The following is a 12,524-nucleotide window of genomic DNA, read 5'->3' on the forward strand; positions in this document are numbered from 1 at the left end:
GTGTCAGGTCAGAGGCGTCAGGTGCAATGCTACTTAAGGCAAAAATATCAAACAGTACACCCAAAAAAACCAAAACAGAGGACATCAAAGACCTTAAGTAAAATAAAAGGAAGAGGATGATGGAGAAGAGAAATTCAGAGAGAGAGAGAGAGAGAGAGAGAGAGAGAGAGAGAGAGAGAGAGAGAGAGAGGATGCTGAGTGTCTCTACTGTGGGGACTTCTAGTCCATTTCTAATGAGGGCTGGGTCGCATGCCAGAGTGGGCACACAATTCATGTGCTGGCATAGACAGTGAAGATGAAGAGGAAAGACTGGTTTGGGACTATTGTCGAAAAGACTAGTAGTTAGTGGTTTGGTGGTTATTAAGCATTATACATTTTTCAGAATGACATTAAAATATTTTCTTATTTTGAAGAACGACTTTTTAATTATTTAAATTACAAATTCCTTAGTCTGAATTGCCTGTTATACAACATTTTGTCATAGTTTAATACGATATTCGTAATTCAAATTCAACGTTTATGCAATAATTTAACAAAAATACCCTTATCCCATTCTGCCCCGTGGGTGGGGCGGAACGGGAAATCTGCAAGACTTTTTTGAAAAATTATAAAAGATGCAAAATGTACTATTTTAAGTGATTTTAAAATAAGGTACATTAGGTTACACTACAAGGTGTTTTTTTATCATTTCACTTTAAGAAGTGTTTCCTTGTGTTCCCTTATTTTATAGAAATTGTTAAACATTAAGTATCCCGTTCCGGCCCGAGTTCCCTTATATATACAAAATTATATCATCGCACGAGAGACAGTTAGGGAGATACAGTGAGACAATTATTGAATTATAAGAAATAAAACCGTCGTAACTTCTGAACGGCTACCGTTAGCGAGTTCAAACTGCACGATTGGTGGCGGGGCATTATGGGAATTAGTACGCACATGCATGGTTTGATTTAGCGACGAAGACCACTTTCATTTGGATGGGGTCAGTAAGAAAAATTGGCGCATTTGGGGGACTTCAAATCAGCATTTCGCGATCGAGACGTCTCTTCACCCCCAACGGCTGTCTGTGTGATGTGGAATGTACAGTCACAGAATAATCGGTGCGATATTCCATGATGGCACGGTAACTACCGTTATACGAAGTGACCCTTATTTCGACAATGTGTGGTTCATGCAAGACGGAGCTCGACCCCATCGAAGCAGGAGAGTGTTTGCTGTCCTGGAAGAGCACTTTGGGGAACACATTCTGGCTGCGGGGTACGCAGAGGCCATTGGCATGGGCATAGAATGGCCGCCATATTCTCCGGATCTGAAGACATGAGACTCCTTTCTGTAGGGCTGTATTAAAGGCAAGGTGCACAGCAGTTACCATTGCTGAGCTGAAAACAGCCATTCTGCATCGATGTTCCGGTACTTCAGTAGGTCGTGTAGAATTTCGCTATTCGTCTGCGCCACATCATCGTCAATGATGGCAAGGCATATCGAACATGTCATACCTAAATCCGAATATCTGTAGTGACGCTTACATCTTGAATAACTGTGTGCACCCCGTAGGTACTAACTAATTTGTTCAATAACTGTCACCCTGTATGACGTCATTACATTGGGATGGGTAAAAAAAATCTAAGTTTTCTGGAAATTACGTGCAAGTTCCGTTATTCATGGCTGAGTAACCCCAAACTAATAAAAGCAACATAATCAGGGCTTTGAATTTACAACTGTAAAGGATTCACTTCTCAACGTCGAGTATTTAACGAATTAATTAGTTTGTAAAGTAATCAAATGTTTGAAGCAGTTTTATGCATCGGAGCTCGATTCATTAAAGAATCGAGTGTGTGGAGATTACTGGTAATAGCTATTTCATAAATGAAGTAAAAAAAGCAGTTAAAAACAAACATCAAAATTGTGGCTGACTTTCTCGCCGCTAGGGGAGTCAGATCGTTTCAAATGTCAGAGTGTAACGACCTTCAGAGTAGCGAATGTGGCGACTGTATACGCTATGCTCTAATTGTAGATGTGGGTGGAGATGTAGATGGGGAGGAGTTGGAGCTAAGCGAAATTTGCCTCTCAAAACAGCTGTGCAAGGCGGTTGGACCGTCCTCTCTCCAACCAAGAGGAGGATTAGCGTATAATGTCCCGTCTACGACGAGGTTCTTAGAGCTGGACCACAAGCTCGCGATGATACAGTGTGAAGGACGACGGCTTGCAATTACGTGGAAACCACCCTAGCATCTGCGTTAAACGATTTAGGGCAATCATAAAAAAACTAAACTGGATAGCCAGACGGTAATTTACATTTACATCTACATCTACACTCATATTCATAAATTAAGGATAGTGCTGATACATGGTCACACAACGCTGTGGTGGGCGGTTTGCGGGTTTAAATCACCTCGGGGTATGACCATGCGGTGCATATCACCTGCTGTCGTCGCACGGTGGCGCTGGCAGCAGTCCACAGACGCAGAGGTGTGTTGGTGCATGTCAGAGTACGGTGCAGCGAGTAAGTGCGCAGATGTTTTCTGACGTGATAATGGTGACTGTGTGTTGAAAATGGCTCAAAGAACACATATTGATGACATTATGAGGGGTAGAATACTAGGTCGACTGGAGGCTGGTCAAATACAGTGGGTCGTAGCACGGGCCCTCCGCGTGCCACAAAGTGTTATCTCAAGATTATGGCTACGATTCCAGCAGACAGGAAACGTGTCTAGGCGCTACGGTACGGGACGTACACAGTGTATAACACCACAAGAACATCTCACCATCAGTGCCCGCAGACGACCACGGATTACAGCAGGTAGCCTTGCTCGGCAGCTTACCGCACCCACTGGAACAGTTGTCTCCAGACACACAGATGACTGAACAGACATGGTTTATTAGCCCGGAGACCTGCAAGGTGCATTCCACTGATCCCTGGTCACAGGAGAGCCCATAAAGCCTGGTGTCAAGAACATAGTACATGGTCATTGGAACAGTGGTCCTAGGCTATGTTCAGGGACGAGTCCAGGTATAGTCTGAACAGTGATTCTCGCCTGGTTTTCATCTGGCGTAAACCAGGAACCAGATACCAACCCCTTAAAGTCTTTGAAAGGGACCTGTATGGTGGTCGTGGTTTGATAGTATGGGGTGGGATGATGATTGGTGCACGTTCAGCCGTACATGTCTTCGACAGAGGAACTGCAACAGGTCAGGTGTATCGGGACGTCATTTTGCACCAGTATGACCACCTTTTCAGAGGTGCAGTGGGTCCCATCTTCCCTGATGGATGACAACACATGGCCCCACTGAGCTGCCATCGTGGACGAGTACCTTGAAACAGAAGATATCGGGCGAATGGAATGGCGTGCCTGTTCTCCAGACCTAAACCCCATCGAGCACGTCTGGGATGCTCTCGGTCGACGTATCACTGCTCGTCTTCAAACCCCTACGACACTTCAGGAGCTCCGACAGGCACTGGTGCAAGAATGGGAGGCTATACCCCAGCAGCTGCTCGACCACCTGATTCAGAGTATGCCAACCCGTTGTGCGGCCTGTGTACGTGTGCATGGTGATCATACTCCACACTGATGTCGGGGTACACGCACAGGAAACAGTGGCGTTTTATGGCACATGTGTTTCAGGACGGTTTTCTCAACTTATCACCAATACTGTGGACTTGCTGTTCTGTGTCGTGTGTGTTCGCTATGTGCCTATGATGTTAGCGCCAGTTTTGTGTAGTGCCAAGTTGTGTGGCACCACATTCTGCAAGTATCCTTAATTTATGAGCGTGAGTGTATATGCATATACGAGGGTTGGAACTTTAATAGTGGCAACTATTTATTTACAGATCGTACAAAATAGATACGTGTTTCAAAGTTTTACTGACCTTCAAAGTAGTCACCAGCATTCTGTATAGCCCGCTGCTAGCGATGTGGAAGTCATAGGATATTCTTAGCAGTGCCAGTTGTGTTGGCAGTTCGAGCAGCGCGGTCTATTGCCCGACGAATTTGTAGCAGGTCTGAAGCGAATGCCGTGAAGTGTTTCCTTCAGTTTAGGAATCGAGTTGAACTCACGAGGGCTTAAGTCAGGGCAGTGCAGTAGGTGGTATAGCCTTAGCAACCCCATCAGTCAAACAAATCAGTAACAGCTTGCACTGTACGTGCTTGAGCATTGACCTGCAAAATGATGGTCTGGTCCCGCAGAAACTGTCATCACTTCTGTCTCTAAGCTGGTCGTAGGTTGTGTTTCGAAAATGAAATCGCACTGCTGATACTATCCTACGACTTCCTCATCGCCGGCAACGAGTTATACACAATGCTGGTGACTGCTTCGAAGGTCATTAAAACTTTGAAACACGTATCTATTTTGAACGAGCTGTAAATAAATAATTGCCACTATTAATGTTCCAACCATCGTATATACAGTCACGCTGCGCGAGTGTAACGGAGGGGTACCTCTGCGATCACTATTTTTCGCCCCTCCCCTCTCTCCGCTCCCCTCCCCATTACCCCACTCTCCTCAGTAATTCAAGATGTATTTGAAGAACAACTGCCGACAAGGTTTCGTATAAGCTATAATTTCTTTTTTTTCTTGTTGTGGTCATTACGCGAGACGTATGTGGAAATAAGTAACATCTGCTAGGCACTTTCCCCGTATTTCAACAGTAAACCTCTCCGTGATGTGCAGTGCATTTCTTGTAGCACCTGCCACTGGAATTTCTTGAGCAAGTTTCCGTGAAGGAAAGGCGCCAGTCTTCGAATGGTCTTACCATTTCCATTCATTCAACATAGTTAGGGTCCCAGACAAATAAACAGTACTCGATAATCTGTCGAATAAGAGTTTCGGAAGCCACCTTTCCTTCATTGAATCTGTAAAGCCCCCACGTCAGTTTTATATTATTCTCGGTGCTTGAATACCGGCTTTTTTAGTCTGCTCTCTTACTGATTTCGATTCGGACTCTTGATCGTGACAGCACTGGCGAATGTCTTTGTTCTCAAGCTGCGTGTATCACATTGATAAAGTTACCAGCCGTGTGCACGAGTCGCATGCGCTCTGTCAAACTTCTGTATCTACATGAATACCCTGTTCTGTAAACCCTCATCGCCAGATGTAGAAAGGCATTGTCACTACTACTGTGGAGGCCGACTTGTCACTGTTACGGTAGGCCGAGTTGAGTTGATGAAACGGTTTCTGGTGCAGTACACCGTTAAGACAATTTCTCGCTGCCACTGTTACACAGGGGCAACGGCCTTGCCGCAGTGGATACACCGGTTCCCGTGAGATCGCCGAAGTTAAGCGCTTTCGGGCGTGGTCGGCACTTGGATGGGTGACCATCCAGGCCGCCATGCGCTGTTGCCATTTTTCGGGGTGCACGCAACCTCGTGATGCCAATTGTGGAGCTACTCGACCGAATAGTAGCGGCTTCGGTCAAGAATAGCATCTTACGACTGGGAGAGCGGTGTGCTGACCCCACGTCCCTCCAATCCGCATCCTCCACTGAGGATGACACGGCGGTCGGATGGTCCCGGTAGAACACTCGTGGCCTGACGACGGAGTGACTTTACTGTTACACAGCTATGCCCCAGAGTCGGGTAACAGAATAGGAAAACGAAGGTTCTACAAGACTCCAACATCTACATCTACATGGATACTCTGCAAATCACATTCCAGTGCCTGGCAGAGGGTTCATCGAACCACCTTCACAATTCTCTACTATTCCAATCTCGTATAGCGCACGGAAAGAGTGAACACCTATATATTTCCGCACGAGCTCTGATTTCCCTTATTTTATCGTGGTGATCGTTCCCCCTATGTAGGTCGGTGTCGACAAAATATTTTCGCATTCGGAGGAGAAGATTGGTGATTGGAATTTAGTGAGAAGATTCCTCCACAACGAAAAATGCCTTTCTTTTAATGATTTCCAGCCCATATCCTGTATCATTTCTGTGACGCTCTCTCCCATATTTCGCGATAAAACAAAACGTGCTGTCCTTCTTTGAACTTTTTCGATGTACTCCGTCAGTTCTATCTAGTAAGGATCCCACACCGCGCAGCAGTATTCTAAAAGAGGACGGACAAGTGTAGTGTAGGCAGTCTCCTTAGTAGGTCTTAAATTTCCTCAGTGTCCTGCCAATAAAACGCAGTCTTTGGTTAGCGTTCCCCACAACATTTTCTATGTGTTCTGTTGTGTTGCCTGAAGAGCCAACACCGTGTCACTAGAGGAGGCCGAAATGCACGCAGGCTGGCGTGAGGAGGGAGGAACTATACTGACGTGAGGTCTGGAACACGACAAGGAATTAGAATTCAGAAAGCGGACGTAATTAGTTTCATACTTAACTTTAATCCATTAAGGATGAACGTCGTTCTTGACGGTACACGATTCACAATATTATCTGTTCAGAATAGTAACTGAATATGGCGCCTTGCTAGGTCTTAGCAGATGACGTAGCTGAAGGCTATGCTAAACTGTCGTCTCGGCAAATGAGAGCGTATGTAGACAGTGAACCATCGCTAGCAAAGTCGGCTGTACAACTGGGGCGAGTGCTAGGGAGTCTCTCTAGACTAGACCTGCCGTGTGGCGGCGCTCGGTCTGCAATCACTGATAGTGGCGACACGCGGGTCCGACGTATACTAACGGACCGCGGCCGATTTAAAGGCTGCCACCTAGCAAGTGTGGTGTCTGGCGATGACACATGTTCCTTCCAATTGTTGTTCGTAATTGTAACGCCTAGATATTTAGTTCAATTTACGGCTTTTAGATTAGACTGATTTATCGCCTAATCGAAGTTTGAGTTCCTTTTGCAGTTTGTTTTGATCTTCTGATAACTTTATTAGTCGATAAACGACAGCGTCATCTGCAAACAACTGAAAACAGCTGCTCAGATTGTCTCCCACATCGTTTACATAGATAAGGAACAGTAAAGGGTCTATAACATACCTTGGGGATCGCCAGAAATCACTTCTGTTTTACTCGATGACTTTCCGTCAATTACTACGAACTGTGACCTCTCTGACAGGAAATCACACGATATTCCATAAGCACGCAGTTTCACGACGAGCCGCTTGTGTGGTACTGTGTCAAAAGCTTTCCTGAAACCAAGAAATGCGGAATCGGTCTGAAATCCCTTGTCAATAGCACTTAACACTTCATATGAATAAAGAGCTTGATCTGAAATCCCTTGTCAATAGCACTCAACACTTCATGTGAATAAAGAGCTAGTTGTGTTTCGCGGGAACGATGTTTTCTAAATCTATGTTGACTGTGTGTCAATAGACCGTTTTCTTCGAGGTAATTCACAAAGTTCGAACACAATATATGGTCTAAAATCCTGCTGCATATCGACGTTAACGATATGGGGCTGTAATTTAGTGGGTTACTCCTACTACCTTTCTTGAATATTGGTGTGATCTGTGCAACTTTCCAGTCTTTGGGTACGGGTCTTTCGTCGAGCGAACGGTTGTATATGATTAAGTATGGAGCTAATGCATCAGCATACTCCGAAAGGAACCTAACTGGTATACAGTCTGGACCAGAAGACTTGCTTTTATTAAGCGATTTAAGTTGCTTCACTACTCCGAGTAAGAAAGTCACACAAATGTGTTGAAGGTTTTACTTATATTTGTGTCCTGACGAATAAGATGTCTGCAACACTACTTGTAATATAAAATAAAATAGACCCCTCAACGGCTAAATGCAAATAATCGTAGGTAGACTTGACAGTACACAGCAAAGGCAATTTATAACTACTGTCTGTTCACTTCTAAGAGTTCACTAAATGACGGACGATGATCTGTAAGCAGGTGGGTGAGAGCTGCTCTTTTGTTTCTGAGTAGACTGCTGTCTGTTGTCGTCCTGTCATTGGCCGATTGTACTCGGCCGACAATTGGCCGAGGCGAAGTCGATATCTCCATCCTCAGCGCCGCTCGGGGTTCTTGTGGAACTCGCGCAAATGGCGAATCTCTCTCAAACTGGCACCAACTGACATTTTTGCGCCTGTGGTGTTTTTGCTCTGTCTGTGTCTTGTTCGGACGACACATCACTCTGCAGACACAACACTCCGCGTAGCGAAGGGTACCTCTTACCTTTACCACTCATTTAGTTTCCTGTTCCACTCGCAAATAGAGCGACTGTCTATCTGCATCGGTACGTACCCTCATCTCTCTCTAATCTTATCTTCGTGGTACTTACGCGACGTGTACATTGGCGGCAATAGACTCCCTCTGCAGTCAGTCTCAAATGCCAGTTCACTAAATTTTAATTTTATCCATTGTTTTTCAGTGTTTCGTCCCCGACTGTTTTACTTTCGTAAAATGAGGAACAAACCGCCTTCAGTCACAAGTTGCGTTTATTTATGCATTTCGAGTCCTGGAGGCTCATCTTCAGGTGCTTTTTAGTGATTTACATCAGGTTTTTTAGTTGTTTGCAGTTTAACATTGTATGATGTATGATTCTGTTGTGCAGTTGGTATATACAATACACATCTTTAATTTTTTAGTATATACTGGGATATATACATGTATATATCGCAGTATATACTGCAAAATTAAAGATGTGTAGTGTGTATACCAACTGCACAACAGAGGCAGACATCATACAATGTTAAACTGCAAACAACTGCCGGCCGCGGTGGCCATGCGGTTCTAGGCGCTACAGTTCGGAACCGCGGGACTGCTACGGTCGCAGGTTCGAATCCTGCCTCGGGCATGGATGTGTGTGGTGTCCTTAGGTTAGTTAGGTTTAAGCAGTTCTAAGTTCTAGGGGACTGATGACCTGAGAAGTTAAGTCCCATAGTGCTCAGAGCCATTTTTTGCAAACAATTAAAAAACCTGATGTAAATCACTAAAAAGCACCAGGAGAGGAGCCTCCAGGACTCTAAACGCAACTTGTGATTGAAGGCGGTTTGTTCCTCATTTCTCTAAATTTTGTCAGTAGTGTTTCGCGAAAACAATGTCGCCTTCCCTACAGTGATTCCCATTTGAGTTCCGGAAACATCTCCGTAATACTCGGCTTGTTACTCGAACATATTATTGGTAACACTTTCAGAAACCCGCCTCTGAATTGCTTCGATGTCTTCCTTCAATTTGCCTAGTGTGGATCCAAACATTCGAACAGTAGTGAACAATAGCTCGCATTTGTGACCTATATGCAGTCTCCAGATTGAAATTTTCACTCTGCAGCGGAGTGTGCGCTGACATGAAACTTTCCTGGCAGATTAAAATTGTGTGCCAGACCGAGACTCGAACTCGGGACCTTTGCCTTTCGTGGGCGAGTCCTCTACCAACTGAGCTACGCAAGCACGACTCACGCCCCGTCCTCACAGCTTTACTTCATCCAGTACCTCGTCTCCTACCTTCCAAACTTCGCAGAAGCTCTCCTGCATACCTCGCAGATCTAGCACACCTGAAAGAAAGGATATTGCGGAGACATGGCTTAGCCACAGCCTAGGGGATGTTTCCAGAGTGAAATTTTCACTCTGCAGCGGAGTGTGCGCTGATATGAAACTTCCTGCCAGATTACAACTGTGTGCCGGACCAAGACTCGAACTAGGGACCTTTGCCTTTCGCGGGCAAGTGCTCTACCAACTGAGCTACCCAAGGACGACTGCCACGATATTTCATATCAGCGCACACTCCGATGCAGAGTGAAAATTTCATTATGGATACATCCCCCAGGCTGTGGCTAAGCCATGTCTCCGCTATATCCTTTCTTCCAGGAGTGCTAGTTCTGCAAGGTATGCAGGCGAGCTTCTGCGAAGTTTGGAAGGTAGGAGACGAGGTACTGGCGGAAGTAAAGCTGTGAGGACGGGTCGTGTGTCGTGCTTGGGTAGCTCAGTTGGTAGAGCACTTGCCCACGAAGGGCAAATGTCCCGAGTCTCGGTCCGGCACACAGTTTTAATCTGACAGGAAAGTTTTATATGCAGTCTCCTTTACAGATGAACCACTCATTTCTAAAATTCTAGCAATAAACCGCAGTTGATCATTCGCCTTCACTATACGAATCCTTACAAGTCCGCTCCATTTCATATCACCCGGCAACGTTATGCCGAGATACTTAAACTTCGTGACTACTATACTACTATTGCTGTACTCTAACATTATAGGTTTGTTTTTCCTTCTCATCTGGTTTAAATTACGTTTTCTCTACATTTAGTGCTGCTGCCATTCATCACACCAACTAGAAACTTTGTCCAAGTAATCTGGTATCCTCCCACGATCACTCAACAACTACTTTTCAAACACCACAGCACCATTAGCGAACACATGCAGACTGACTGCGGCTTGCTCTGTCCGCCATATCATTTATGCATATAGAAAATAGGCCGGCCGGGGTGGCCGAGCGGTTCTAGGTGCTACAGTCTGGAACCGCGCGACCGCTACGGTCGCTGGTTCGAATCCTGCTCCGGGCATGGATGGATGTGATGTCCTTAGATTAGTTAGGTTTAAGTAGCTCTAAGTTATAGGGGACTGATGACCTCAGAAGTTAAGTCCCATAGTGCACAGAGCCATTTGAACCATATAGAAAATAACAGCGGTCTTCGACTCTGAAAGCCTATATCGACGATGTCTCGTTGAATGGGTCGCACGCTGACACTTGCTGATGGCCCAGGACTGAACTCTGAACCATTTGCGGAAGGTAACTTTTGTCACGTTGAACGATTCTGTTCAGTCGTCGTTGGCCCCGTTTTTTATGTTTTACCGTATTCCTGATATTGACGGTACACTCGTGAAATGGTCGTACGGGAAAATCCTCACTTCATTGCTGCGTTTGGAGATGTTATGTCCCATCGCTCGTGGGCCGACTATAATACCACGTTCAAACTCACTGAAATCTTGATGACCGGCCATTATAGCAGCAGTAACCGATCTAACAACTGCGCCAGACACTTGTTGTCTTATACAGGCGTTGCCGACCGCAGCGCCGTATTCTGTCTGTTTACTTATCTCTGCATTTGCATACGCATGCCTATAGCAGTGTGTTTGGCGCTTCAGTGGATTTTGCCCTCAGTATGTTAGAAGATGGTGCCTGATAAGGTTAGGGGAACCAAGAAACGTGTGTCGGCATAGTAAATGGTAACTTACCGTGACCCATAGATTCTACCATGGCAAGGATGTGTCGGCGACTGAAAACATTTTATTGTAGCGCCTAGGCTGCAATACAAAAAAGAAAGAAAAAAAAGAAAAAAGGAAAAAAAAACACCAACCTCGTAATTGTGCAATCCGTACGGAGGCTGCTCGCCCTGTTCTGCATCAGCCAATTACAGAACAGGTAATTGCCAGGTACTTGTAGCCGTTATAAATAATTGGTATCGAAAAACAATTATTACTATAACTGCTATCACAAAAAAAATGTTGGGCTCCAACTGGCTGTACCAGTATCGTAGTCGGTAACTGCTGGTGTAGTGTGACGTATCAACAAAATAACGAGATGATAATTAGCTAAATAAAAACCTCTTTTTGTATAACACGTTTCTAAAACTGACAAAGTATAACGTTATATCTCTTAGCGTTGTACAGATTTCTAAACCCATACAGACAGACCTGAAAATTTGCGCTTGTGAATTTTTTTATAGCTATGAAAATAGAAGTAGAAATGAAAACGTGAGACATGTGAAACGAATATTGAAAGGAAGTGGATTTTTCATGCATCAGTTATGTAATGCATTCACCCCTTGTTTTCCGTTTTAAATTCTACAAGTATTTTCATAGTTAGTAAAAACTCACATACCGTACATAAATTTTCAGGACTATTTGTATGGGCTGGGAGCCTGTATAGAGCTAGGAAAAATTATTTTACAGTAGTTAATCCGTCTGATTTGATCCATTATAAATGGTTTTTGAAAGCCTGCGACTGTAAAAACAATAGATTTGTTTATAGATAAATAAATCTTGTGCTACTAGTCACGTACTTTTCGCACGATGCGTTTCGAGAAATAATTCCCATTTTCAAGTGCGTTCTTTGTGTGTATTAAGCCATTTTTATTGGTTTTGTCAATGTGTGAGAGTCTGCTTCATCTCGGTCATTTCGTTGACTTTTACTGCAATATATGAGAAACATGCGATTTTTTAGTTGGCTATCGATTATTTTGGTGAAGCTAGTAGCGAAATTTAGAATAATTTGTACTTAGTTTCCTTATGTTCCATTTGTGCTGAGTCTCACACACACACTAAACCTCGCACACAACATGTTGTACACTTTACATATCGAAAATATCTTATATAAACAAAACAGTTACAAAGATCTTCTTACAAGTATTCCACAGGGATAACATTACAGGTCTTCCACAGATTATGTTATGCTTTTGTACAGAGGTTATTTATCTTAACAATTTGGCTCATAAATTACTTATATTGATTTTACAATTGTTCTTATTTCTATGTTTTACTATTTGTATTTAAGTATATTCTCGAAACATCTGAAGAAATTCACTGATTCACTTTCAAGTTTTTCATTTAATATTTTACCTTCATATTTTCTGTAATGTGAATATATCTCCAGTTCTTCTAGCAAATCCATTTTATGTCCTTTATTTAGTCGGTGGAGT

At 44.0% G+C, this 12,524-nt stretch overlaps 1 protein-coding gene and 1 pseudogene across 1 annotated transcript in view; both read left to right on the forward strand.

Moving 5' to 3' along the window:
• LOC124552712 (acetylcholine receptor subunit alpha-like) overlaps positions 1–12,524 on the forward strand; it is a 699,835-nt gene that overhangs the window by 171,856 nt on the left and 515,455 nt on the right. The gene's annotated exons all lie outside the window — the stretch shown is intronic.
• LOC124552895 lies at positions 5,223–5,340 on the forward strand (annotated as a pseudogene).

The sequence above is a fragment of the Schistocerca americana genome, chromosome 10, assembly GCF_021461395.2.
Source record: "Schistocerca americana isolate TAMUIC-IGC-003095 chromosome 10, iqSchAmer2.1, whole genome shotgun sequence".
Lineage (NCBI taxonomy): Eukaryota > Metazoa > Arthropoda > Insecta > Orthoptera > Acrididae > Schistocerca > Schistocerca americana.